Raw genomic sequence first — 26,798 nt, forward strand, 5'->3', positions numbered from 1 at the left:
AAGTTATCATCTGAAACTATTTTACAAAGCATGCTACCAAACTCACAGCTTTCTGACCTGAAATCAGAATCAGAATCAGAATCAGCTTTATTGCCAAGTTCGTACATACAAACAAGGAATTTGCCTCCGGTACACTTTGCTCTTTTGTTCTGTTTTTGCATTACAGAATATGCAAATTTACAATTTACAATTTACAATGTACAATATACACATATCTAATAAAAAAGGTGCATTTGCAACATCTGTGTGCTGTTGTTCTGTACTCTATTGAATGTTCATCAGAGAAACAGCCTGGGGGAAGAAACTGTCTCTGTGGCGGCTGGTTTTAGTGAACAGTGCTCTGTAGCGGCGGCCTGAAGGTAAAGCTCTGAACAGTTTATGTGCAGGGTGTGTGGGGTCGGCAGAGATTTTAGCAGCTCTTTTCCTGACCCTAGACCTGTATAAGTCCTGGATGGAGGGAAGGTCAGCCCTGATTATTCTCTCTGCAGTCCTGATTATTCGTTGCAGTCTGCACCTGTCCTGTTTTGTGGATGAGCCAAACCACACTGAGATGGATGAAGACAGGACAGACTGAATGATGGCAGTGTAGAAGATGACCAGCAGCTCCTGTGGAAGGTTGAACTTCTTGAGTTGCCTCAGGAAGTACAGTCTCTGCTGGGCCTTCTTTCGAACAGTGTCTATGTGTGAAGACCATCTCAGGTCCTCAGAGATGGTGGTTCCTAAGAACCTGAAGTGGTCCACGGCCGATACAGTGTTGTTGAGGATGGTGAGGGGGGTGTATGGGGGTGGTGTTCTCCGAAAGTCCACCACCATTTCCACAGTCTTGAGTGGGTTCAGTTCAAGGTAGTTCTGACCGCACCAGTGTACCAGCCGATCCACCTGCTGTCTGTATGCAGACTCATCACCATCCTGGATCAGTCCAATGACAGTGGTGTCATCTGCAAACTTAAGGAGTTTCATGGACTAGTCCAATGAGGTGCAGTCATTTGTGTACAGAGAGAAGAGGAGTGGGGATAGAACACACCCCTGGGGGGCACCAGTACTTATTGATCTGGATTGGGAGAAGATGCTCCCCAGTCTCACCTGCTCCCCAGTCTCCTTTTATTTTGTAAAGGCCCACTGAAAATGCATATTTTTTTATTCCTTTAGTTCTGAGTTTGAGAATAAGTGTTTTTTATTATAAATTCTGCAATGCTGCACAAAGACAAAGCACCTTATAAAGAGGAACTTTAATTGAATAATTGAGCATCACTGTGGAGCATATTAGTTTTTATCCAACAGCAAATGCTAAACTCAACACAGCCAGAATGTGAGGGGCATGAAATTATGAGAATGTGCAATCAGTATGATTGCACATAGCACTTTTTTCTCAATGTAAATGCACTCGTTGTAATGACAGTAGAGGATATTCTGATTACTACCAAAAACAGTGGGTACTAAGTATAGATGGGCATCGTTTAAATTTGACCGATTCTGGTTTTGATTCCTCCTTTTCGATTCCAGTACCTAGCAATTCTTGATTCCGATTCTTTTGAAAGGCAGGTTCAAAAAGGTTTACATGGTTTAAATGAGCTCTCTAACCAGAGTTCTTTCTGGATGAAATAGTCTTCTCTGTGAATTTTAATTCTATAAACTTTTAACTTTTTATGAACTTTACTATGAATTTCTCACAGGCCTATTTTCAATCAGTATATAAATATCAAACTTATGAACTTGAATATAAATGGTATAAAGGAGTGGCTAACATTAGCAATTTCTGGTCGTTTGTCTATGAAAATACGTGGGCTAACATTAGTTGGGTATTTGCATTTGTGTTGACCCACTGGTTTAGATCGAGTATAACTTGTTAGAAGCCTCAGTGTTGGTAAAGGATGTATTTTATGGTTTTACTTACTCAATTCTGACTGCAGTGTGGTGCTAGGCTGAATGTTGGAGGAAGAGGCATCAGAGGAAGGTAGGCGCAGATTTTATAATATTATATATAAAAATATAAATCAAATCAACAATTTTTTTAATTATTTAAAATAAACACATACAAAGAACATTGCATTTCTCAAAATATTTTCACGCTAAAAATTGTAACTAATTTCAAAAAATATTTCATTGTACTTCTTATAACACACCATAAAAACTGCATATTTGGTATGTGTTATGTATGATTAATAATACTTTAAAAATCTTAGATGTACAGTTGACCATACAAAAAGTTTAATTTTACATAAAAAATCTAAATATTTATAGATATAAACTCATTAAAAGCTTTATTCTGTATGGTACAGAATAACACATGACTGTCAGAAATATAAACTAACAAAGCTGATTCACTGTTTTTCTGTATGAAGAGATGGTAACTCCCTTACTGATTAACATTAAAAGAGGTAAGACCACACTGCATTTATTTATTTCTCTTACCCACACACAAATATGTTGAGCAAATGTCAGTACTACAGGTTTATTTAAATGTTTTTTTTAGAAACGTATGTATCCTGCACTCGTCACTAATGAGTGACTTAAACACAGAATGGTTAATATGGATGAGTTTTAACATTTAAAATTACTATAGTTATTATATTTGTCATTTACTACACATATTACCAGTACACTAAGATTACAATGATTCAAAATATCATCATGCCTTTTGGAGAAATAGGTCATGTTTTACATCAAAGGTCAGATCAGGTGAAAGTGTTTTATATATGATTCACACCCAGATTAGCTAGCCCCGTTACTTAGGTCAGTGAGTTATGATTTTACTATAATTATATGTTCACCACAGAAACAGAAACAATGTTTAATATGAACTGATTGTCTCTTTTTCCTGACTTCTTTTATATTTAATCTGACCTTATCAGTTTCTTATGCTTCTAATTTCTAACTAAACTGTCATGAATTATAAAGGTGGTTTATCCCACAGTAGAGCAACACTAATCTAGTGTCAGACTACAATATTTATACAGTATATACATATAGTTCCCCCTAATGCTGGCTACTGCATCATGTACATATGCCATAAGGCATAAAATCTATTTATGGGCTTAAATGTTGCTCAGAGCTTCCGCATGACTGACATTGGAAAGTAGGGCAGCAAACTCTCCAACAGTTGCTGGGACCCCTCTTTCAATGTGCATGAGGTCCTTTGGGCACACTGTTCTGTATGTTGTAGATGCTTTCATGTATCTCCAGACCTATTCAACAACTCTTCCTCAAGTTCTTACTAAGCCCTGTCAGACAATAATTAACCTAAAACAGGTGTGATGAAACAGAGATATAGTGGTGTTTTTTTTTAATGGCAATATGGCTCCCCACTCAGGGCACCACCCTGTCTGTGGAAGGCACATGTGCTCATATGTCATCTCTCTCCCCAGCAACACTTCAAATCATTCTGAAGGATTCTTCTGCCCCTGAGTTTCCTGTTTGGGTTTCCTCCCAGTGGTACATCCCCAGAACATTTCCAAAATGAGGTGCCCAGGAGGCACCCTGATCATATTTCTAAACCACCTCATCTGATAATTTCAATATAAAGCTACCCCTGCATGACGGAGCTTCTCACTGTAATGCTAGAGCTGAGTCAGACCACACAAAAGATAAAGCTCATTTCAGCTGCTTGTATCCAGTATCTTGTTCTTTCAGTCACAATCCATACTCCATGACCATTGGTGTGGGTGGGAATGTAGACTTACCTACCAATGGAGATCTTCACTTTTTAGGTCAGCTCATTCATTACCTCAGAGACCAGAGCAGTGTCAAAATTATTGTATTATCCTCCTGAAAAGGCCAAATGCCTAATAATGGTCCAAAACATGCGGCCAAATTAACACAGAAATGGTTTTTCAGACAGTAGATGAATCGTCTTCCATGGCCATCTCAGTTTCCAGACCTAAATCCTATAGAAAGCTTGTCGGGTGATCTGAAAAGAGGACAGCATAGGAGAAGACCCAAGAATCTGGATGATCTAGAAAGATTGTGCAAAAAGAAATGGTGAAAGATCCCACTGTCTGGTTGCTCCCGCTTTGCGAAATGTTAAAGTACTGTGCTATTGGCAAAGAGATGTACAAAACATTAACAGCAGGGTTCCAACAACAGCTACCAAATACATGTAATCAAATTAAAGTTGTTTTATTTCTAACTGTTTTCAGCGTTAGATTGCGGCCCTGAAATAAACAATTTAAAGACATTTACACATTGGTTCCAGCAGTATCTGTATTGATGTGTGTGAGTGTGTGTGTGTGTGTGTGTGTGTGTGTGTTTGTGCAAAAGAGGCAGTTAATCTAACCGCACCATGCTGGCAGGACAACATTGCTGTACAGTGCATTCAGGCAAGCAGCCAGCCACAAATATCACTGAAATGCCCAGTCTGGCAGGTTTTTGACCTGATGGAGAAAAAAATATATAAAACACACCAATCAATCCAGAAAAATTACAGCTGACTTTTTGCCAGCTGCTTGTCTGTTTCATTCTCCCAAAGAACTCCCACTCGCCTGGATTTCATACAATTTCATCAAAAAGTTTCCCAGATTGAGTTTGATGGGACACTATCTCGCTCTCCACGTGGAGAACAAGCACAATCTCACTACTTCAAGTGCAGTGCAATCCTCGTTTCCTCCGCCGGAACAGCTGGTTGTTGTTCGCTTCAGTTCAGAGGAGAAGCGGCGGATTGGAGGTGATTGAAGCGCAGAGCTATAGGAAGAAAGAGGTGGAGAGAGAAACTGAATTCCAGCGAATTAATCACCGTCTGTTCCTGACGAGAGGGAGGTAGAGTCAAAGCAGTCAGAGAAGAGAGGAGAGAGAGATGGAAAGGAGGAGGAGGAGGAGGGGAAGCGGTGCCTGACGCAGTGTGAGAGGCAGAAACTGAGAGGAGAGAGACGGAGAAGGAGGGAAGCAGAGCGCATCACATCAGACGCTGCTTTGCATCCCAAAAAATCTCAATCACCACATCAGTAGCCGCTGCGACCGACGGAGCCCCATCCCGGTCACAGCTGCTCTCAGAGACCACAGAAGAGACAGGAGACAAGCTGGGGCAAAAATTCAAATAAACAACAAAAAACAACATAGAGATACATCACTGAGACGCACGTACACCGCCGGAGGCAGCGAGCGGACCTGAGAAGCGCCGTCTCCCTGCTTGCTGGCATCTGGATCCGGATCAGGTAGATTCACATCCTTAAGCGATCTCATCATCACCATAAAGATTACGCAAAAATCCTATTTTGATACATTTTCATGTTTCTGCTTTGGGAGGAATGAAACCACATGACAACTTTAAAATATGTCAACATATGTGGCATTGCTGCGGTTCTGAAAACCCATTGCTTTCTGTGTGCGTGTGTGTGCACATTGGTGATGAATGGAGGGAATTTAATGATCGGCTCCATCATCTTATCTCCGAGCCTTTGTGCGCACTGATAATGCGGGGTGCAGATCCACATTTAATGTTGAGCTCTCTCTGAATGTGTGCGGTGGATTCAGTTTGTGCGTATGCAACCACCTACTCTGCTAATTTGACCTGAGTCTACTTCGGTATTTATTAATGAGTTTAACACGTGCCAGGCTTTGTGCACAAATGAGCCGGTCACTTGGAATTAATCAAGTCTTTGTCCCGGGACAGGCTGCAGTGCCGGGGCCCTGGAAACCGTGCTGCAGTCCGGGATGGCAACAGAGACAGCCCCTTCCCAATACAATGCATACTTAAATGTAGTTCTGAGTTTATGGATTTGAAGTTTTTGGCATCATAAATTTCAGTGCTTACATTTCAACTTAGTGCTCACAAGATACAAAATCTCTTGAAGCAGCAAATCACCCCAGTAGGCATGAACCGGTTTTGGTTTAGCTTAAACCGAGGTTTTGTACACTTACCATTTTAAAACCCAGTAAAATTTTCTGTTATGCTGTTCCATAGGTTTAAATTCCTTTTATCGATATGCCAGAGAAACTGCCAGAGTGACCAGAGTTTCTTCCAGCTGTAGAAAGCATAAAGTAATAGTCCCCTGCCCCTCCCCTACTTGTTGATGTGCACCTTCAGAATATTGTCTGAACAAAGGCTAGGAAACTTTTTCCTTTTCCAGTTTCTCTGTATTCCCATTTGCTCGGTCACATAGGTGCTGCTGCTGTAGGAGAGTGTGGTAATTCTGGTTAAATTATAAATTATGCGGATCAAATTTATCTTTCATGAAAACAATTCATCTCTGATGTCAAGAAAGTTGTTATCAATTCATAGTGTCTAGAGGTTAATGTTTAACAACAATTTAGATTATAAGTGGAAATGTGGTGCCATATTCACATACATTGATATTATTACAGACATCTCACAACTGAAAAAAAGGATGAGATTAGTTATTTCATACATACACTATATCGTATTGGGTCACACCACCAAATCAATGAATGCCAGTGTTAAAATCACTTCCATGGCTGCAGGTGTATAAAGTTTGGTGTGGAAAAACGTCCTGATCTCATCCTTCACCTGTGGGGTGAATTAGAGTGGAGTGTGCAATTCTGGTTTTCTCATCTAACTATGAACACACTGCTAAACCTTGTTTAAGATGTTTACAGAATAGTTAAAGTTGCTTTGTTGGTAACAGGGGGTTCATCAACAAAATGACCTCATATGTTAAGAATAGGATGTCATCAAAGTTCATGTACATATAAAAGTAAACAAATACTTTTGGCAATAGAGTGTGTGTCTTTGAGTTTCTATTGGGGCTTTCATAATTTTTGCATGATTTACAGGCATTTTTGTAGTCCTTGTAGTATATATGGGGTATTTAAGGACTGTTGCTTTGCAGCAAGAAGGTGTTAATGGGTGTGTGTGTGTGTGTGTGTGTGTGTGTGGTAGAGGGTGACACGGGAGTGGATTTTCCCTCCTGTCCCATCCCGCTCCCACAGAAAAATGTCTTGTCCCATCCCAATCCCAGGCCAGCATAACGAAAAAAATCCTGTCCCGTCCCACTCCTGGTAAATTGACTCCCACTCCCATTCAGAACGACTCCCACTCTCCTGTGCCACTCCCATTTTTGTTTTCTTCATTTAGTCTTTTGGCAATTTCTTTCTTTGAAGGACCAGTTAGGTCCCTGTTTTTAGCTGTAGTAAAGGCCAGTTAAAGTAAAAAGAATAATAATGAAGAAATAATAAAACATCCAACAAGGAAACAGACCATGCCTATCTTAGCTGAATAAACAAAATGTACATAGTTGTATTTTACTTATTTATTAAGTGATCGTTTCCTTTGAAGAATAACATCACTTTTATGTTTCAAGTTGCTGGAACGAAAGAAAAATGCACCTAGTAAGAGAACTGTACTTGTTGAACAAAAGGACAAAAAGGCATTACCTTCATAATTTAGAAACTGTACCTCAATGGTTCACAGCCCTGGTCCTCAGGGACCCCTTCCCTACAAGTTTTAGATGTGTGTCTGCTCCAGAACACCTGATTCAAATTCTGACATGATCTCCTATACAGGCATCAAGAATGGAGGGTCAAACTGGACAAAATTAATACAATAAAATCATCATTAAATAAATAAATGTTGTGAATGTCCCATCAGTGAAGTAAATGTAACATGAAAGAAATGTAACATTAAATGTGCCATTAAATTAAAAGTACCATTTATTTATTTAATACATCATTAGAAACAATAAATGTACCATTATATCATGAAATGGACTATTATGCAATTAAATGTGCCACTGAATAATTAAGTATAATTTTAAAGACGACATGACGTAATTAGTGGTACACTTAATATTTAATGATGTATTAAACAAATTGTACATTTAATGGTACATTCAATTTTTTTCTATTTCACAACATATTTATTTAATATCTTCCCTTAATGAAGCCTTTCAACGAGGTCCGCGAGGGGACAAGGGGGGATTTTTTCTTTTTTGTGTCCCCACGCAATAGTCTTTGCGTTATTTCGCAATACTTTGTGGGATAGTTTCCAAACCAGATAACTGCAAAAATGAAACAAACACTACACCCGTTTTGAGATTTATTGAGTTTTATTTTGAAATCAGCCTTAAATAAAATTATCTTCAAATCAGACTAAAAGACAGTTTTTATCCACAAGCTGTCAAACGAACTACTGAACAGTAATGCTGCACAAAACCACATCTGTGACACTTTGTTTGCTTATTACTGCTGCATGATGTGTACTTTTTTTTGTACGCCGTGTTTTTGTTTTTATCGTGATTTGAACGGTTCTTCTTATCCTAAGCATTTAATCGCATTGTTTACTGCGTGTTAACCTGCATATGACAAATAAACCATATCAATCACATATCAGTGTTTGTTTTATGAGCAGTTTGTCATCTGTGCTGCTGTTCCAAAATGCCGAACGCAAAAGTATTGCGTGGGGACGCAAAATAAATAAATTTCCCCATGTCCCCTCATGGGCTTCTGTACCTTACCTCTTAAATCTTTAGTGCACATGCAGCAATTTTGTTGGTCAGATGAGACTTGACACATGTTGGTACTTTTGGTTTGATGAATGAAGAGATGCAGGGCTGATTTAATCCAGAATCTGCCTTACAAGTTTCCCTTAATCACTGGTGAACTTGATTACGACTAAACACGTTTTACAAGCAGCAGACTGCGTGTTAAAACCGCTACATTCAACTCTCCTGAAGTTCGGTAATATTTGCGACTTCCCTGTCAGCTCTATGAGTTTAATAGATAAGTCCTTATTTCTGACTTTACGTTACAAATCCAATTTTACCACGTCCAGTTCTCCACCTGCGTTTGTTCCCTCCATTCTGAACGCACGTGGAAAACATCGATCAGAAGCACTGTTGGCTTGTGGGTCGTGTAGTTCGTTTGACTCGCATTATAGCATAGGCTTCTTGGAAAAAAACTACACAATGGCGGCGTCGATTCAAGTTTTTTTTTCTTAAAGTTTATGACAAAGTCTCAGTTTTACATTTCCAAAGACAATTGATCCTAGTTTATTTTCCCTCCTATTGGTTAGCTCCCGCTCCCGCTCCCGCTCCCGTCTGCTCCCGTTAATTTTTTATCCTGTACCGTCCCAATCACGTGATCTTTACTGATGCTGTCTCCCGTCCCGCAGGATTCCCATGGGAATCCCGTGACTCGTGGGACTCCCGAAAAAATGTCAGCCTCTAGTGTGTGGTTGTTTGTCCTTTGTGTCTGTGTTGCCCTGCAATGGTCCAGGGTGTACCCCACCTCTCGCCCGTAGACTGCTGGAAATAGGCACCACCTATCCCACGACCCAGAATGGAAGAAGCGGGTGTAGAAAATGGATGTGTGGATGGATATGAGTTATTTATATATCCCACATAAATGTCCAGTTGTTCTCAATCTGAACATAGATTAAACATCTACGTCTAAATCATGATCATGGAAAGGGTTAATGTCGACTCCTCTAAGTGAGGTCTATGGATAACTTTAGCTTTGACATTAGATATATGGGTCACTGGGAAAGTAAAACTGTTAAGCAGCAGACTGCAGGCTGGCTACCTGAGCAGATAGCCCAACTTTAGAGAATAATCCTACATTTTAATTCAAGACTTTTGATCAAATCTGTGTATCAAACAGAGAAATGTTTCATTGTATAGACATAGAAGAGACAACATTTGCTTCTGTCTAAACAATATAAAACTCTGGCTACACATAAAGACATAAACTAATGTCTAAATGTGGTTGAAAGTGAAAATGAAATCTCAAATAGTCATAAAGTAAAATGTCTAGGTGTTGATTAATATGTTTAAAGTCTTCGAAATGATAAACGTAAATGCATTAGATCTCAATCAGTGCCTGTACGAGACAAAACCTCTGGATGCAGCTCGTTATTAGTCGCTAGCATTCGTTATTTTCTTAATAGTTATAAAGCTACCTCAGGAAGAATAGAAAGAATATGCAATTTCTTTTTTCTGGAAGCTATAGATAGATACCTCCATGAAATGTCAAAGCAAAATTAAAATCTGCGAAGCGCTCAGGAAAACACAAATAAACAAATGGAAAAAGAAAAGACAAATAAAATTCCTTCCCTTTTAAAGGCACAAGAGGTAAATCATTGGCTTTGGCCTTTAGAGTCAACAGCTGTAAATGAAAGGTAGTAACTGGACAAATATTTGTTAAATAGACAAAACACAACAATGTTTTCCATCTAAACTTCATGAATTTGTGGTTGAAAAGTAAATGGTGAAAAGATCTCCACATAAAGACATCTGTTGATGAAAAGTGGTCGGGGTGGATCAAATGGGTTGACCAGGCCTAACGTTTAACATCTTTGTTTAGATGAAATTTGAGAGTGAAGTATGGGTAAAAAAAAAAGATTAACATAATGTCTTCTTTTAAAGTGATAAATCATTGTCTTTGTCTTTAGAGGTGGCAGATTTAGACATAGAAAAGACTTGAATTGAAAGGTGAAACGACGTCTTTAGATGTCAACTTTTGTGAGATTAATCACTAGGGCTAACCAAGCCAACGACTTCGTCTGTTTTAAATCTGGCTGGAACTTAAAGTCATACGAAAAAATTAGGACACCCTCTTCATTAATGCAGATCTTTCAACAGAAATATTTACATCCTGATGGTTAACTTTATTTTATTTATCTGGGGGAAAGAAAGTAATTTAATTACAGATAAACACATAAAACTAACCTTGTTTAACACAATAAACAAAAGATATAGGCAAAAAAGTGTTTTTTCTAACAGGGGAAAAGGTTAGAACTCCCTTCCCTCTACAGGCTATTCTTAACCCCTTTCATTGAAATTTATACAGTAAGACACTTCTTCCAGGAGTTTCTTTCTTATACAGCCAATGTCAAGTCACCCCACAACCTCCTAAATAGACCCAGATGTGAGATCTGACCCAGATCATCATGGTCCAGGACTTTCCATTTCTTCATTCTCAGCTTATGCCCATTTTCCATTAGTTCCTATTTGGTGTGGTTCCTCTCAGATCAGATTAGCTCTAAATGATTTGGTTTGTTTTTCATTACAGTTGAGTAGCATCTCAATGTGGGCGAGATTGTTAACAGAAAGGTGGCCCCCCATTTCAAATAAAGTAATGTAATGTGATTTGTATGTGATATATACACAACAACAATGGAGGTCCTGCTGCTTGGTCTCGTGAGCTGGTCGTACTACAGCTAAGCATTCACAAACCTTGACACTTCCACCTCCATGCTTTACAGCAAAATTGTTTTTCTGGAATGCTGTATTTGGTTTATGCCAGACCTGTCAAATTTAGACTAATCTGTCCAAAAAACATTATTCCAGAGGTCCTAGTCTTTGTCTATGTTCTCTCCCTGACAAACCTTAGTCAGGCCTTCATATTTTTATTTTTGGAGAGCAATGGTTTCATCTTTGCACACCTGGATTTAAAATTATTGTGCAGTTACTTTCTGATTGCATGAGAACTTTCATATCAATAGTAGCAAAAGTCTGCTGTAGGTCCTATGTTGATGTTAGGTCTTTAGAGACTTATTTTAGCATCTTGGAGTCTGCTTGCAGGGTAAATCTGCTTGGATGACCAAACCTGGGCATGTTGGCAGTTGTTTTGAAAGTCCTCATCTTTTAGACTGTTTTTCAAATTCTTGCAAGACCTTTTTAAATTCATTACCAGACTCATAGACTAATACAATCTTCATTTTGAAGACATCAGGCAGCTCTTTGCATCTCACCACGGTGTTCCTTTTCATTTCAGCAATCAGGAGCACACCAAACCAAGTGTCTGAGGTTTATACAGCGCAGATGTCATTCAGAATGACGAGTAATAATGTTCTCATCAAGTGCACCCGATGTGATACGTGTATGTGGGAAATGGGACATGTCTAAATATGTTAGAAAACACAAGGTGCTTTATTGAATAATATTTGCTTTAGTGAATATTATTCAAAGGTTCCTTTTTTATAGTACTTTACACACATTAATTGATTTTTTTCAAGCCTTTATTCCTGTTAATTATGATGATTTTCCACATATAGCTAAAGAAAACACATAATTTAGGATTAGAATATTAAATCAGACCAATAAAAAAATCTTTTATTACAGAACTGTGGGCTCAATATATATTATTGTTTAATACCTGTTTGAAGGCTGTTATTTTTAAAAGATACATTTAATCTGACAAACGAGTCTCATAGGAATGCATATTCTAACTTTGAACTGTAGTTGTAGGGTTACACCAAGGCATGTTTGCATTTTCTTTACTGTCATCACGACAGCATAAAAGAGCCAAACATTTAATGGTAGAGTAGCATTCGTCCATCTAGTAATAATTCACACTGAACATGACAAACAGCAGCAAAGCTCTCATGAGTGCTTTTGATGTTCAGAGACTTCAATGAAGCATGTATACCGCAACTCAGACATAGATGTAGAAGCACCTACCTCCATGCATGTGTTTGAGCAGTTCAAACACAGAAGCTCACTGGATTCATCCGTGAGACACAAAGTCACTCAACCAGTTAAATTTTGGCTGCCCCGCTATCTGTTGTAACGGATGTTGTTGCCACTTCGTCCCACAGGGCATGGACTACTAACAGAGTTTTCCCACTGACTGACTCCAATTGTTGGCTGAGTGCCACCGATGAAGAGAAGGAAAAAGAAAAGGAAGGCAAAAAGATTGAATGAAGAAAGGGCGAGGGGACTCTTATCATCATAAATAGGCATGATGTGGTCCCAGTATAACAGCTTCATTCACATTTTAAGGACATTTTTCTTTTGGGATTGAGAAATGATTGACTGGCTTGTTTCAGAGCCAGACACCTCTGTCACAGTGAGGCAGTCACTTATTCCGGGAATTGTTTGATAACCATTTTTGAGGTTGCTCATCTTGCTCTCATCCTGCATTAGTACTGCAGTGCTTGCTGCAGCAGGCGCTCAAATTGTAGAGGCCGTTCAGATAGGGCAGGAAAAAAAGAGACTCTTAAATCTTAAAAGAATCTGGCTCAATAAAGCCATGCAACACATCTCAGCATGCAGTTACACAGTAAAAGCTATTTTACTTCTGCTGCAGCAGCAGAAGTGTCAACGGTGATGTGACTGTGATGGTTACATCAGTAATAAGGCAGGTGGAAACATTAGAAATCAGCTGTAATGAAAAGTGACATCTTTAGCGGAGAGCAATTGCTGGCATGTCTGGAAGTACAAAACGGATGAACAGTGATGGGATTTAACATCGGTGCTGTCACGTCATTGTGCTCCAGTTTTGTTCTAACCTTCACCTGAAGTTTTGAAGGACTTTTTTTTCCTTTTTTCATCCATTATTTACCTTAGCCCCAAGAGTAAGCTCTCCATCATAGTACAATCTTTGTGCCTGGAGGCTTCACTGTGGGGCAAGTTCTTCGGGAATACTCAAGAAATGCATCTGTGTAACAGGAGATCCCCCTCAGGTTCCTATCTATTTACTACATTTTCCTCTTATAAATAAGAAAGCTCATGGAGGCTAAAATTCACAATCAGATCACATCAGTTGTTATTTGCCAAAGTCATCCCTAATTCAACAGAAATTTGCTCTCCATATTAAGCATGTTGGAGTACCGAGTGTTCGCAGTATCTCATGTCATAATGTTGATCTTTGTTGAGAGCGAATGCCCCAAAGTGTAAAATCAAACCTGCATGCAAAGATAACGTGACACCTCTCCACTGGCTGGATCTGGAGAAATACTTTAAATATTCAGTGCTTCTGCTGAGAAACTGTCCAAGTTGTTTAATTCTGGTTTGTTTTTTAGAAATAACATGGCATAAAATAAATCTCCTATAATCTCAAAAATAGAAACCTCAGATTTGGTTCTTGTTAGGATAAAGAAAAACAAACAAACAAACAAACAGCAAACACAAGATAAGCTTGTGTAATATTTTCTACAGACAAACAAACTGTCTGCAATTGAAAAGAAACACATCTTGGCAGATAGGAGAAAAATGTCTTGCTTGGTAACCCCAGGGTCTCATCTTTGCTTTTTGCGGATTATGTGGTTCTGTTGGCAACTTCCAGGCCATGATCTTCAGTGTGCACTAAAGTGGAGCACAGAGGGGAGAATACAGAATGAGAGTCACCTCCTTTCCAACTGGAAAAAGGTGGACTGTTCATTCCAGGTTCAGGGTAAGTCCCTGCTTCAAGCAGAGGAGTTTAAGTATCTTGGTGTGTTCTTCACAAGTGATGGGAAGCTGAACTGCAAGGTGGATAAACAAGTTTGGGCCTACTCTGCAGTATTTTGGGTGTTGCTCCAATCTGTCTGGGCTTGGGAAAGAGCTGGGCTTGTTCAAGATTTAATAGGCATTCTGCATGCTGACCCCCACCTATGGTCATAAGACACGAATCCCCAAATAATAATAAAAAAACCCACAAAAAAAACACATGAAGTTCACAAATTTTTTTCACCTTGGAAAAATATGTGGTCACATCTTACACATGTCATTACAGTAAAAAGCATGTATATCATGTGAAAAATGTGTTTTATGTAAAAGGAATTTTTTTATATATGTAAGGCTTCCCACATGTGTTTCATATGTTATATGAAGCACAAGTTTTACATGTTTCTACACAACATTTTTTGTTAAGAATATTATTTCGCATTTTTGTTTAGTCACTTTGAGTGATCGGTATGATTACAAAAGCTCTCTACGAGTTTAGACGAATTTACAAGCAGTTTTTGGGTTTCATATGGCCATCACATATAACCCCAGGGGTTTTTATACATAATTTACATGGACATCATGTTCTCCCATTGGTTTCACAAGTGCAAACACCTCTACGAGTTTCACATGTACTGCTGTAAGAAAACAAATCCTATCAATGATTGAATCTCTGACATTAAATAGTACAACTTTAATGCAAAATGGCACACAATAACTGTATTTAATTATATTTGAAAATGCATAGAAATGTAGTGATGTCCTCATCAAACCAACTGTGAATACATTTGTAAAATTAACTATTCCCAGCATGTTGTTACCATCATGACAAATCACAATTCTTTTTGCATTAAAACATTTCTCCTGACATGAGATTACTTGGTCATTGTCCAGTTCATTCTTTTTTTAAGCTGTGTGCAACTTTGAAAACAATCTTGTTCATCTTGAAGATGTTTGAGAGTTTCGACAATTGACCCACTATTAAAAGCAGTGAAAATGTAAATTCCTTCACTTAAAATACTGATTCACATCATTTGCATTTTTGTGAATAATGCACTTAAACCCCTAAAATGTTGAGACAAGCAAACAGACATTTACCTGCACTAAAGATGCACACATGCATGCTGCAGACGCACGCCTTCCAGCCCAGAACGCACACGCTCAAGCGAGCACACAGATTAATAATGCACCACCGTCCCTGTAGGGGGCTAGTTAGCATTTCAGGAAGATTGCACAAACACTGGGGAACTGTAATTAGGAAGTTATTGTTACAAGTTGCAACTCACCCACACATACACCGTTGTAGGCACATACACATAGCCATGCAGAAAATGCAAATCAAGAAAAGAGGGTGCTGGTTATTATCTGTACTTATCTATCCATCATGTGCCACAGGCTTCTTGTTAAAAAGTTTTGTCATGGCTGAAAGGGCAGCAATGACATGTTACCAGTTGACATATAATTTCCCAGGATACATCGGAAAAAAAGATAAAAACTGAATCACACAACCACCAGAAAGCATACTAAAGTGAAGCAGTTAAGTATTAAATTGCAATCACACTCTTCATTGCAGAAAAGTAATTTTAACTTCAGTCTCTCGCTTGCTCTGACACGTTCTCCCCTTGTTCTCTGTTTGCCTGCATTCTTTTTGTCATTGTTTTCTTTAAGGCCGACTTGACCCACATGCAGAGAGAACACTCAAAACAGAGAAGCGTGGATTCAATGATTTATTTACACGATTTTCAGAGAAATCGGTCTGAGAGTGGAGTGGCCGGTAGTCAGGCTGAAAAGGAAACGGCAGAAGGTGAGTGGTGGCCAAGGTAAGAAAAACACTACAACGGACTTAGCTCACAGTTCAGCCAGGGGTGGATCCGCCGGGGGGAGAGAGATGCCAGTCTGGGGGCTGTACTGCTGCGCAGGTAGGCAACGGGGTCTGATGGTCCAGAGGGTCTCGTGGGAGAGTGGGCAGGTTGAACGCGATCAGACTGGAGGGTACACAAGAGCGGCTGCCAGGCAAAAAGTGATCCAGGAAAAAATCCTGATCTTGTTGCAGGTGGTTCCAAGAAGATCTCCAGCGTGGAGCTCAGTTTACAGGCCTAGGAATCATGGAAACAGAACAGGCAATTAGTCAGAGAAACACTGTTCAGAATTACAAAGTAACGGCCAGGTGATCACTACCGCAGTGGTCAAAACACTCAGGCGTAGAGGTGCTGGCGAGCCGCCCTCATATAGTCCTCCAGCTGATGAGGCAACGATGTGCACCTGTCAGAAACTCGGGACTCGGCTCATGCGCCCTTAGTGGTGGAAGAAGGTTAACAGCTGGCAGGATGAAGAACAGACTCTCACACTTTTACTTTTAGCTTCTTATCAAACAGCAAAAACCTACAGAAAAAACTGGACTAAATCAGTGATCTTACTACTATTACTATTTAACTTAACTTTACTTTACTTTAAATCAGTGATACTCAATGATTTTATTTATTTATTTTTTTTAAACGATTTCTTCAAATATTTTCTTTGTTTTAATCACTTTTGAGAGAAGGACAGTACAAGATGGCTCCCTTTTCAACAGATGACTGGAACAAACTTCTCTAGAAAATAAGGGTGATGAAAATGAAAATTCTTCGGCTTGAAGTAAATGTGGATGGTAATGCTGGGTATGGAAATGAAACGACCCTACCAATGATTCAAAACAGTTATAAGATGGACAACTAACTAGCACCAGCAAGAAGCAGAATGTTAAATGAGAGTAAGCCAACCAACAGTCCTCCCTGGAACTCTCTCAGCACAAAGCCAAAGGATAAATCCCTTCCTTCAGATTTTGAAGACGGCTAACAGGAAGAACCCTGCACCTAGATGAAACAGCTCAACCGCCAATTCAGAGAAACATCTCTTCAACTCCAGCAAAAAGGAGAAAACAACATTGGATACTTCTCACAACAAATGATAGGAGCAAATCATTTAAAAACACAGGATTTCCTCTAGAAAACAGGTTTGCTCCACTTCTATAAGACTCTGAACCCCAGAAGGAAAGCTCATCTTTCACCAGCAAGAGGTATGAGAACAGTTTGCCCTATAAACTGTTTCCCCTAAACAGCTTCAGAAAGTGTCAGCCACCAGGCCACAAACCCTAAAAGTGGGCAATAGAGCCGTGAATAAGAATAAACGCTTTTGCAGCAAGAAAACCACCTACATACTTACTTTTGTCAATTGCATGGGCCTGTATCTCAGAAACAATTATGAACATGGAAGACCATCCAACAGTGAAAAACCTCAACCTAACACTTGATGTTGTGACACAAAAATCTGAAATCTTGAAAGGATTTTATTCAGTTGCTGAACAAAGTTCAAGGTCTCAAAAACAAGGTGTTCCAGTGGACCGGCAGCTGGGGGTGGAGATGAAAGATTCATTAGAATGCTAATGTTCAACAAATGGCTTAAGAAAGCATGTGTTGCAAAATCTGTGAACCTTATCGACCACTTCAGCATTTTCACTGAAAGAATGCATGTTTTCAAGAAAGAAGGCTTTTGTCTTAATAGGTCTGGAGTACAACTCTTTACTTCCAATGTTTTCTATTTTGTGAATCAGACACCAGCTGCCTCGACCACAAACAGGAGACAAGAGAATATAAAACAACTGATAGAACTGCAGCCTACCGAGATAAGGATGAACCACGGAGAAAAAATGACACATTTACTGACTACTTCATCACTACAACAAAGGAATCTCCCCAGACACAAACAGGACAACTGGGTCCTCCTTAGCCCCAACAGAGGACCACAAACCTCTTTTCACCCAGACCCCACCCACCTCTCCCTTATCACCATTAAACCCAAACGCCCCTTTCCTGGATTTTACTGACAACATGAAAAACTTTATCAAGATTGAAATACAACCTACTCTGTGCACAAATTTCCACTTTTCTCTACAAATCATCATCCAGCATATGACAAGCCTTTATGCAGTCAGGATGTTGCAGAAACATGTTTGTGAGATGTACAGTGCCATGTGATAAGACAACCAGCAGGGATTATCTACAGGGAAAGCTTGGGTCCCCTAATGGAGAATGATGTAATATCTCTGTGCTTATATGTAACAGAAAAAAAAGAAAGAAATCCTACCAGCCAGTAAGTCACTTAAACTTTAGGTCTTTGTCAGGAAAATCATTTTTAATCAATGACTTAATTACTGAGCACAATCTCAATGTTATGTTTTTAACAGAAACATATTTAGATTAAAATAGTGAGACACCTACACTGATAGAGTCAGCGCCTCCCTATTACAATTTTCTACGTGAGACCAGGGAGCATAGGAGAGGTGGAGGGCTGGCTACTCTGTTTCATGATTTACTAAAGTGAAAAAGGTGTTGGTGGGGAAATTTGACCCATGAATATCTGGCTGTCCAGGTAAAAGGCCCTGCTCAAGTTATGTTTATAAATGTTTAGAGGGCCTCCGAAATCCAAGGCAAACTTTTTCAATGATTTCAATGACCTTCTATCTGTGATATGTGTTGATTAGGACTGTTTATTCAATTTGCGAGACCTTAACATCCATGTTGACCACCCTCAAGACAAAAGGCCAAAATAACTATGTGATACACTTAAAAACTTTGGTTTGACTCAACATGTTATGCAGTGGACACACAAATAAGGACATATTTCGACTTATTAATCAGTAAGGCTTTGAAAAATTTCCAAGGTCTTTGTAACTGATGTTACCTTTACTGACCACTTTTCTGTTATCTTTGAAAGCATCATGTTCATGGACTCAATTAGCCAAAGAGATATTTTAAGAAAACACTTTTTTAGGGACAGTGCAACTAGAACCTTAAACCCAGTTTAACTCACTAAATGAGCTGGTTGATAACTTTCATTCTGAAATGTCAGACATCATTGATTCTATTACTCCCATCAAGGTGAAGGTTGTCTCTGGTAAGACGAAATCTCCTTGGAAAAATGCTCTACCAGTAAGAAGGGAAAAATAGGGAGAGCCAAAAAACTGAACAAAGATGGCGATGGACTGGACTCAAGGTTCAGTATGACATCTATGAAGAGAAACTTTACAGATCAACTGACAATGCAAGGGGATTTTTATTTTCTTAAATCATCAACAAAAACATTAATAATGCTCATGACTTCTTTGCTAGTCGACAGGTTAACAAACCCCCCTGTGTGTGTAGCATCTGAACTCCACTCTAACAAGGCCTGCAATGAATTTACTAACTTCTTTACTGAGAAAATTCACCACTGCCGTGTCCAACCAAAACAAATTTTGACAAAATGACACAATTCTACTAAATCAACTACAAAAACTAGAAATTGTACATCAACTAAGTTCCTCCTCCTCCTATCTTGATATTTTACCCACAGCTTTCAAATTTGCCTGTCAAAGCCTCTGATTTGATTCAAATAATAAATGCAAGTCAGGTGTTTTCCCCAGGCCCTAAAAACAGCAATTATTAAACCACTGTTCAAAAAGAATAATCTGGACATGTTTTTATAGCAAAATTACAGGCCCATCTCAAATATCCCATTTAATAGTAAGGTTATTGAAAAAGCTGTGTTTTAACAGTTAAATACCTTTTTAACAATGACACTTTAAGATCTTCCAGTCAGGTTTCCATGTTCACCACAGTACTGAGTCTGCTCTTGTGGAGGTGTTCAATGACATCCACATAAATTCAGACTGTGGAAGAACCACAGTGCTAATATTATTGAACCTCAGCATTCAACACTGTTGATCATGGTATATTGCTAGGGAGACTGGAGAACTGCATCGGTCTTTCTGGTACAGCACTTGGCTGATATGAGTCTAACTTAAAGAACAGGGATTTTTTGCCTAAACCAATCTCAGTTTAACCTTACCCCTTAGTATAACCGTTTCTCATTCTGTAACTTCTATACATGCAACCCTTTCCCCTTTCTACTCCCCCTCACTTCCAATTATCCTTGTTTTCAACTACACCTAGCAGGGTACAGGATTGTCCGGCCTCCTTGAAAAGCCAACTTGAACTCCCCCTTGTCCTTTTCTATTTCACTTTTTCCATTAGGCGTGGTCTGCAAGTTTTTTTAAATTCTTGTTACAAGAGGTCATTTGCGACTGTGATAAATTACAGGCAGACTGTGCTCATGAAGTAGGGCTTTATAATTCCTGGGGTGGGGACCGGTTTGTTGGATTATCAAGCTACTGCTCTCAGACAACATTGATCCTATCTTCCTCCTCCTTACTGGATAAATCAACATATAAAACATCCCTTTATGGACTTACATTTAGAAGGTTTTTTTAAGAAATGGAAAAATTCCATTTAGATGTAGTTAAAGGTGATTAAATAATGTATTAAATAGTACATGACGGAATACACTCAATTCAATTTGTGTGCACATCCCTTTCACTGTGCTGCAAGCTGCCTCTTATCCCAAAAACTGGAATCATTTTGGGTCTTAGCACCAACAATTTTGAGAGGTGGCTCTATTAACTGGGACATTGCATTTCCAAATGATAAGACAACCCGACTATGACCCCATACCTCATGTTCATAGCGTGAATGATGAATGAGCTGCTTAATGTTTGCTGACGCATATCTTGCTGCTGCCAGCGTGCCAGAGGTAGAGGGCTAATCCCAACCTAAACTCTCTGGAAGAAGTCTTACAGCATTTCCTTTTTCGCTGTTTCCCCTCCCTGAACACTTCTCCTCTCCTCCTTCTTGTTATTCCCGTTTGTTGCCATCTTCGGCGCCATCTCTTTCATATGGCTTAGCTGTACACACCCAATTTGTGCAGGCTGGGGTGGATGAGCGAGAGTGTGTGTTTTGAGTCAGCTAGTTTGTATTCCAGTTACTGCTACTCTACCCCTCTCTGGAAATCAAGGTGAAAATTCAACACGCTGAAAATAGGAGTAGAAGAATGAGCAGAGGGGGAAGGTGAGAAGCAGACACTGGAAGAGAGACAGAGACCGAGATGGAGATGCCACACTGTGATATGAATAGGAAGGTTACAGGAAAAATAACAAAGGGTATTATAGGTGGATAAATCCTTCATTACATGTGCTTTTCTTCCCTCATTCTCCTCTCTAAGCTGTTTTGTTACCTCTACCCTCTGTTCTGCAGACATCACTGCCTTGGTGGCAGACCTGAGGCCTTGGACCAACCTAACAACCTCTCCTATTCTCTGTTCTGAGGTGCTCTTCAGGGCTGAGAAGAGACATTTCTCTGGCTGTCCCATTACCTACTAGAAACTGGACTATTGAAATCCTATTACCTCTCCTGAGCGAGCGGCACATCAGCTGTTTCTCCATATTCCGACAAAGATCTGCGGTTCAAGCCCCGGCAGCACAAGAGAGAACTGGCAGATTGTATTTTTGAGTAGTCTCTCCTTTCTCTCATCCTCCAGGCACCTTCATTGTTTTTCTCCATTCTCTGGTGACATATTTCTATAAGATGTGGGTATCATTTATATCCTACTCCTGGTGCTTGAAATGTCTTGAGAGCAGATCTGACAGCGGGAGAGATGCGAAGGAAAGACGTAGATGATTCTCTCTGATGTCTGAGAGAGGAAGTTCATAGTTAAAGGCCAAAAAGAATCGCAGCCAATCACCTTTGAAAACCATTGATAAAATAATTTATTATACAGCTGACACACCTAACCCTTGTGCTCTATTACAGGATCGTGCTTTAATGGCTGAGGGATTCTCTGCATGCACACACAGATGAGATGCATTGGGATGTACTATGTCTGGGAGCTTCTTTAAATCTTAAAGCATGCAGAGACCAATCACAATCATATGATGTCTGCTCTCCTCTCGGCACCTTTATTAAAAAGAGAGCAGTGACATTTTATTTTCCAGAAACTCATAATCTTTATGAGGGCGGTTCTCTTGCCCCAACAACTGGGGTTTAATTACATTTTAATCACATCTGCAGGGGCAGAACTTTTGGCGCCAGTAAAAACATTTTTTACAATATGCTGTTTTTTTAATATATAAAACATGACATAGTCAAACTGTAAGGCATGGATTAAAGTGGCACTCTACAAGTACAGAGCCTTGCAAAAAATACTAAATACCCGTAGAACTTTTCCACATTTTATCATGTTGAAACCACAAACTTTAGGTATTTCAATGGAATTTCTATGTGATACTCTGGGGGTTGGCAACCTTTATAACCCAAAGAGACCTTTTTCCCTCAGTCCAGCTTTAGAGCAGCGAAAGGTACATTTCCCTTTAAAAAACACATAATTAATTTCTAAAAATATCCACTATGGGAAATTTGTTTTAATTTTTAAAGAATTTCAATTCAATTCAGATTATTTATATAGCACCAATTCACAACACATGTTGTCTCAAGGCACTTCACAAAGTCAGGTACATACATTCCAATTAATCCTAATCATTGAACAGTGCAGTCAGATTCAGTTATTTATTCAAATTGGATAAAACGTTTTTCTATCTAAGGAAACCCAGCAGATTGCATCAAGTCAGAGACTTGTAGCAGTCACTCCTCCTGGATGAGCATGTAGTGACATTGGACAGTCACTGGCGTTGACTTTGAAGCAATCCCTCACACTGAGCCTGCATGTAGCGACATGGAGAGGAAAAAAAAGGATCTGCCTCCCATTCTACTTCTAGAGACTCTAGGAACCACCAGTAAACCTGCAGTCTGAGAATGAAGTGCTCTGTTAGGAACATATGGAATAATCAGATCTCTGATGTATGATGGAGCTAGATCATTAAGGGCTTTATATGTGAGGAGGAGAATTTAAAATTCTATTCTGGATTTAACAGGGAGCCAATGAAGGGAAGCTAAAATAGAAGAAATATGATCTCTCTTTTTAATTTTTATCAGAACTCTTGCTGCAGCATTTTGAATCAGCTGAAGGCTTTTAACTGCATTTTGTGGACATCCTGATAGTAACGAATTACAATAGTCCAGCCTTGAAGTAACAAATGCATGGACTAGTTTTTCAGCGTCACTCCTGGACAGGATATTTCTAATTTTGGCAATGTTCTGGAGGTGAAAGAAGGAAATCCTAGAAACCTGTTTAATATGGTATTTAAATAACATCTCTTGGTCAAAAATAACACCAAGGTTTTTTACTTTATTACCAGAAATCAATTTAATGACATCCAGGTTAAGCGATTTACTAAGCAGTTTCTTTTTTAAAAACTCCGGTCCAAAGACGACAACTTCTGTCTTGTCTGAATTTAGAAGCAGAAAATTTAAAGTCATCCAAGTTTTTATGTCTTCAAGACATGCTTTTAGTCTATCTAACTGGTTGGGCTCATCAAGATTTATGGATAAGTAAAGCTGAGTGTCATCAGCATAACAGTGAAAATTTATCCTATGCTGCCTAATAATTTTACCTATTGGAATCATATATATAGTAAAGAGAATTGGCCTAAGTACTGAACCCTGTGGTACTCCACAATTAACCCTGGAGTTTGAAGATGATTTATCCTTTACATGAACAAACTGGAATTTGTCAGAAAAATAAGATTTAAACCAGCCTAGCGCTTTTCCCCTGATCCCTACAGCATATTCCAGCCTTTCTAGGAGAATATTATAGTCAACTGTATCAAATGCAGCACTGAGATCTAACAGAACCAGTACAGACACAAGTCCATTATCTGAGGCCATAAGAATATAGTGACTTTCAGCAGAGCTGTTTCAGTGCTATGATGAGCTCTGAAACCTGACTGAAACTCTTCAAACAGGTCATCGCTGTGTAAATGCTCACACATTTGATTAGCAACTATTTTCTCAAGATTTTTAGATAAGAACGGGAGATTGGATATAGGTCTGTAATTTTTCAAGTCATCTCGATCAAGCGAAGGTTTCTTAAGTAAAGGTTTAATTACAGCTAACTTAAAAGCTTGTGGTACATAGCTACATAACTAGTGTGTTTCTATTTCTAGGTTTTAAAATAAAGAAAAATCATTAAATTTACTAAAATAAAAGAGGATGCATAATACATTTTATTTTACAAATTGTCAATTTTTATCAAATATTGTATTACAAAAATGTCTCATGATTAAAAACAGACCTAAAAACATGCTTTTCTTCTGCTAACGATACAGAAAGAACCAACGGAGGGGGCGAGTACTGGTCAGTTTTGTGGTCCAGCAATAAAGTAGGGAAGTATGTCTGTTTTTTAGCATCTCCGTCAAGGTAAGCTAAACATCCTTTTCTAGTGTGCAATCCTTTAATTTCCCAATGTTTAGGTAGAGGACTTCCAGACACATTGAAGTGAGCCGTGTGAAGAATCGACTGTGTGCTTGCAGTGTTTACTTGTATCTGAAAGCTCAAACAGAAACATGACTACAATGTTCATATGTGACAGCTGCTGGCAGCCTACGGCGTTGGAAGTGTGTCATTTAGGCATATGCTGGGTGTTAAATCTGTGGGTGAAAGCAATATAAGATGTATGTGATTTTATAATGGTTGTTTTTATTCAGGCTATCATTTTCTTCCTTTGTCACTGTCCCTTTGGTTTCTCCAGCATCATCCTGTGATGTGGCATGTTGTCTTCATGACTTTTCACACTAGCTTGATGGAGATTTGGCAACAGAAGAAGTTAGGTGTTTAACTTTGGTGTGTCCGAGTTTAAGGCTTAAACTAATGAGCATTTTTCAACAGAGAATTTAACCTTTATGTCTGATTGATGGATAAATTGTTATATTTCTAAAATACTAGAGAATTACAACTATAGAGAAAATGTTAATCTCACCATCAATTTGAGAACAATATAACAATGACATAAAGATGCAATTCATAGTGGTAAAAGAAAAGACAGTAGCAAGCTCTCATGTTGAATTAGTTTGATTTACTGAATAAGTAGAGAAACAGCTTGCAATTAAAATTTTATAGCTGATTAATCGACTCTTTTACCCAAACCCCTTAAGAAAAGATTTCCAGATTAATGTCGTAAAATAATTTGTTAATTTATTTTACAAATCTACATTTATTCTTACTTGTAGTTCTTTTAAATGTCTTATCAAGAGATAAATGTTAAAAGAAGCCAATGAAAACAGCCAACTTGGTTCAACCTGCAACCTTTTTCCTAATCTGTGAAACCTCAACAACAAAACATGCGCTGCAAAGAGAGCATTTTGTCAGGCAAGTTGTGCCCACATCACAGGCAGTATTTATATTCAGAAGATGGGTAATCACATAGGGGATGCATGATGGAGCTGTTGTTAGCACTTCTCGCAACAACAAGATCCTAGGGGTCTTTCTGCATGGAGTTTACATGTTCCCTCCGGGTACTCCAGCTTCCTCCCACAGTCCGAAAACATGACTAAGTAATTGGTCTCTCTAAATTGTCCTTAGGTGTGAGTGCTTGCGTGCATGGTGTGTGTCTCTGTGTTGCCCTATGGACCGGCGACCTGCCCGGGGTGTGCGACGTCTCTCGGTTGAATAAAGAATGTCGCTGCTGTTGACCCTGTGGCTTTTGTGAGGAGTATGACATTTGTACAATGGTCTGAAAAGTCCAGAAATTAAGTGACAAAATAGTGAGGTAAGAGTGCCATTAATCTATCCTTTCTAATGTGAAAAGTGAAGATTTGCCATTAATAGAGGTGATGTTGCATTATGTTTTACATAAAAGTACAGCAAGTAGGTCATAAGGATTTTATCATTTCAGTCAAAGTCAGAACAATGATGGCATTTTTTAAAAATCCTTTCAACTTATTTTAGCCAGCAGTGCTGTTAGCATAGTTAGCAATGCTAACTGTATTTTCTGACCTTGTGTCAAAGTCTTCTAACAGGCTGCCAGCATTTTCACAACCTACATATCCTATAGCAGGTAGAGGCTGAAGCTCCAAAGAATCAAATAAAACAACTTTCTGTGACCCAATGAGCCTTCCTGTCGCTGCTGAAGCCATGGTGTAGCTGCACAGAGTTCCCTCTTTGGGAATAAATTACTCTGTATGTTAACAAATGTTTTAAGAGGTGTATGCCAAAACAAAGGTTTTCACCTACAAGAGCTTTAAAATAACTTTTAGAACTTAGATCATGTAGTTTTGTTATAAATTAAGACAGATACAGAGTGCTTTAAAACTGACAGTCCAGCAATTTACATCATAACCTGTGAAACAATTCCTCTAAATATTGGTGTGAAACCAGCAAGCAATCATGGATAACATTGGCCACCTTTTTCAGAGGGGAATGTTAATTAATTGATTGTTTTTTTTTTTATTATTCAGCCAAAAGGTTCAGTCCATTACTGTAGAATATAATTGTTTCACCATTAAAAACTGCTCCAGAGAATATGTTTCTAAGTACCAGAAAGGCATTCTGTTTACATTTGTTTTCAAAGTAAACATTATACTTACGCTGTAAAAGTAAGCAAAAATCATAATTTAACATTTTTGATGAACGCTGGACTTTGCTCAGGTTAAAAGATGTAATCGCACATCAAATCAGTTGATTTGATTTTGTATGTGCATGTGTGTGTGTGTGTGTGTATGCACCAGTTATAAAGTTGACAACAGGAACTAAAGATACATTCACACTTTGAGTGGTTATAATTTAAGACATGCATGCGGTTTGTTGTTTTTAGGGTAGTAAATGTAGATGCTAAAAGTTGATGATGTCAGAAGTTGAGCAATCACAGCTTAGGACTAGCTCTCTTAACTGTGTCCGCTGTAATAGTTGTAAGTCCAATTGTTGTAGGACTTTTATTTTAAAGGGGACCAGCTCTAGTACC

General features: G+C 38.8%; 1 protein-coding gene across 5 annotated transcripts in view; it reads left to right on the forward strand.

Annotated features, from left to right (window-relative positions):
* The first annotated feature begins 4,735 nt into the window (after positions 1–4,735).
* The window catches only part of elfn1b (extracellular leucine-rich repeat and fibronectin type III domain containing 1b), a 183,098-nt gene continuing 161,035 nt past the window's right edge, over positions 4,736–26,798 (forward strand). For all 5 annotated transcript variants that reach the window (XR_007038177.1, XM_047364617.1, XM_047364620.1 and 2 more), the window contains exon 1: positions 4,736–5,147. The gene's annotated coding sequence lies outside the window, so the exon portion shown is untranslated. The remainder of the gene's footprint in view (positions 5,148–26,798) is intronic.

The sequence above is a fragment of the Girardinichthys multiradiatus genome, chromosome 5 (genome assembly GCF_021462225.1).
Source record: "Girardinichthys multiradiatus isolate DD_20200921_A chromosome 5, DD_fGirMul_XY1, whole genome shotgun sequence".
NCBI classification, from domain to species: Eukaryota; Metazoa; Chordata; class Actinopteri; order Cyprinodontiformes; family Goodeidae; genus Girardinichthys; species Girardinichthys multiradiatus.